Below are 3971 nucleotides of genomic sequence, written 5' to 3' on the forward strand. Positions count from 1 at the left end.
TCCCAGTTCCTGAGTGCTGCCAGCAGGACAGACATGGGCTCACTATACACTCGAGTTTTTGATGCAGTACTGAGAACCTGGAGCCCAAAGGACAAGGCTTCAGCTTCCCCTGCCCCTCTGACATAGGCCAGATATATAAATGATTACCCAGATTTTATTTAAATCTCTCAGTGTGGCTTGTGTATGTGGGGGAGACAGGGAAGGTATCACATTTCAAAACATTTTCATAACTGCACTTAGCACTGTATTCTTTTCCATTTATTTTACTTTTATTTGAGAGTGTTTCCAATTGTGTGGGACTTAGTTAAATTTCAATTTCTTAAGGAATTTTTTTATGATTTTCTTAACTTTATTTTATGTGCAATGGTCTGAAGATGTCAGATCACCCAGAAACTGAATTTACAATCACTATGAGCTGCCATGCAGGTGCTGGGAATTGAACCCAATTTCTCTGGAAGAGCCGCGAAACTAGCTCTCCAGGCTCTTCTTAATTTAAAAGTTTATTTATGTGTCTCTGGGTGTGCCTGTGCCTGTGTTTGGTTTGTGTGTGTGTTGTGGGGGGGGGTTGTGGGGGGGGGTGGCTTTTGACCTCACCAGATGAAGGCATTCAAGAGCACTGGCTCCATATTTAGCAGAAACAGGATCATTGGGAGTTTTAGGACAGCCTGGTCTACAAGAAAGGAGCTAGTTTTAACAACAGTCTCCAAAGCAGCAGAGAAACCCTGTCTCATAAAGCAAAACACAAAACCAAACATATTTGAGAGAGAGAGAGAGAGAGAGAGAGAGAGAGAGAGAGAGAGAACAGCTAGGGCTGTTACACAGAGAAACCGTGCCTCAAGAACTAACTAATAAAAGAAGGGGGAAAAAAGCAAGAGAGCAAGAAAGCAAAAAAATCAAGCAAGCAAGCAAGAAGGAAAGCTAGAGAGAAACCCTGTCTCAGAAAACAAAAAAATAAATAAATAAACTAATAAATGAAATGAATGGATAGATAGATAGATAGATAGATAGATAGATAGATAGATAGATAGATGATAAAACACCTCCAAGATCAGGGAGACCAAAGCAGGCAGATCACTGTGAGTTTAAGGCTACTTTGTTCTGCAGATTGAGATTCAGGACAGGCAAAGTGACACAGAAAAACCCTGTTTTCAAAAAAAATGTGTTTAGTGTACGCCTTTAATGCCATCACTAGAAGGCAGAGGCAGGCGGATCTCTGTGAGTCTGAGGCCAGTCTTGTTTACAAAGTGAGTCCCAGGGCATACAAGGATACACAAGGAAACCCCGTGTTGCAAAACCACAAATAAACAAACAGATAATAACAATAAAAATATTTGAGAGTTCAAATAATTGACCTCATCCACAATAAAAAAAATATAAAAATAAAAATATCAAAAGCATTTGAACGGGGGCTGGAGAGATGGCTCAGCGGTTAAGAGCATTGCCTGCTCTTCCAAAGGTCCTGAGTTCAATTCCCAGCAACCACATGGTGGCTCACAACCATCTGTAATAGGGTCTGGTGCTCTCTTCTGGCCTTCAGACATACACACAGAAAGAATATTGTATACATAATAAATAAATATTTATTTTTTAAAAAAAAAAGCATTTGAACGCATCGGCACAGGAGACCACTTCCTAAATCTAACTCCAGTAGCACAGACTCTGAGAGAAACAAAATGAATCAATGGGACCTCCTGAAACTGAAAAGCTTCTTCTGTAAAGCAAAGGACATGGCCAACAAGACAAAACGACGGCCTTACAGAATGGGCAAAGATCTTCACTAACCCCACATCAGACAGAGGTCTGAGCTCCAAAATATACAAAGAACTCAAGACATTGGTCATTTCAAGAACAAATAATCCAATTCACAACATGGAGGTACAGACCTAAACAGAGAACTCTCAACCGAGAAATCTAAAATGGCTGAAAGACACTTAAGGAAATGTTCAACACCCTTAGTCATCAGAGATATGTAAATCAAAACAGCTCTGAGATTCCACTTTATACCTGTAAGAATGGCCAAGATCTAAAACACTGATGACAACTTATGCTGGAGAGGATGTGGGGAAAAGGGAACTCTCCTGCATCGCTGGTGGGAATGCAAGCTGGTACCGCACCCTTTGGATGTCAGTGTGGCGATTTCTCAGAAAATTAGGAAACAACCTTCCTCAAGACCCAGCAATACCACGTTTAGGTATATATATGTAAAGGATGCTCAATTGTGCCACGAGGACATGGGCTCAACTATGCTCATAGCAGCATTGTTTGTCATAGCCAGAACCTGGAAACAGCCTAAATGCCCTCTGACTGAAGAATGGATGAGGAAAACGTGGTATACTTACACAATGGAGTACTTACTACACTACAGAGCAGAAAAGAATAATGACATCTTGAATTTTGCAGGCAAATGGATGAAGCTAGGAAACATCATTTTGAGGAAAGTAACCCAGACCCTAAAAGACAATTACCACATATACTCACTCATAAGTGATTTTTAAACATAAAGCTCACAAATCACAATCCCAGAGAACCTAGACAACAATGAGGACCCTAAGAGAGACATACATAGATCTAAAATACATGAGTAGTAGAAAAAGACAAGATCTCCTGAGAGCATGGGAACCTTGGGAGAGGGTGGAAGGGGAGGCATGGAAAGAGAGGAAAGAAAAATGTAGAGCTTAACAAAAATAAATAAAAGAAACAAAGGCGGGTAGTGGTGGCACATTCCTTTAATCCCAGCACTTGGGAGGCAAAGGCAGGTGGATCTTTGTGAATTTGAGGCCAGCCTGGTCTACAAGGGTTAGTTCCAAAGCTACAGAGAAACCCTGTCGTGAAAAACCAAAAATAAATAAATAAGTAGGCATGGATTTTTTTTTTAAAAAAAAATCAAACGCAAACCAAGTAGAAATAACTACTTTCCATATGCCATTCAAGAATTAGGGAACCCTTTATCCCAGCACGTGGGAGACACAGGCAGAAGGACATCTGTGAGTTAAAATCCAGACTCATCTACCAAGTGAGATCACAAGACTCGTGCACTGTCTCATAGGTCCTAAATTCCCATGATCCAGTTTCTAGGACCAAGGAGACAGTTTATAATGTCTCCTTCTTCTTTCCTTCCTTCCTTTTTTTTGGGGGGGGGGGGTGGTGTTTGGTTAAACTTTTATATATGTTTTTTTTTTTATTTGGGTTGGGGGCCTCTCTATAAAGCCTGGGAATTCACAGAGGTCCACCTGCCTCTGTCTCTTTGATGATAGAATAAAAGATGTGCACCACAATAACCAGGCTCAGTTTCTTGTACATTTAGTTTAATTTCAAATTTTGTTTGTATCTCTTGGTCTGCACCAAGTGTGTCCCTGTGGGGGTGGGGGGCAGGGAAGTTGTCCTATTTTAGAACATTTTATTTTACTTTTATTTGAGACAGTCTTTCCGGTTGTGTAGAACTTATTTTAATTTCAAATTTTTAAAGAATTTTTTATGATTTATTTAACTTTATTTTATGTGCAGTCGTGTGAAACTGGATTTACAATCACTTATGAGCTGCTGCCTTGTGGGGGTTACATCTCAGGAGCACAAGAACCCAAATCTGTGCTGTACTCCCTGTCACCAGAAGAGGTCACTAGATCCCCACCATGTGGTTTCTGGACATTCCAGAAATTCCATCTCTCCAGTTCTCATTCTTTCATTGTTCCTCCTGCATGCCTGCATCTAGTGAGAGAGTGGGCACCGTTCCTCCCTGCTTCTGTGTGTCTGTGTCTGTCACGTCCCGGATAGCCAGAGTGCCCGCCACCTATGCCTGAGATAGATGTGGCCGGCAGCCCTGGGACTGGGGGAAAGGGAGAGAGTGGGTTCCCTGGAGAGCCTTGGGCAGAGGCTCTGTGGATTCCCTGCAGGAGGCCGCACCGCCTCTGAGGAGCCCATGGGGGAGGGGAAAAGGGAAGGTCAACCATACAGTCCTGCCTGGCTTTTGCTTT

The sequence above is a fragment of the Microtus pennsylvanicus genome, unplaced genomic scaffold, assembly GCF_037038515.1.
Source record: "Microtus pennsylvanicus isolate mMicPen1 unplaced genomic scaffold, mMicPen1.hap1 Scaffold_148, whole genome shotgun sequence".
Classification (NCBI taxonomy): Eukaryota; Metazoa; Chordata; class Mammalia; order Rodentia; family Cricetidae; genus Microtus; species Microtus pennsylvanicus.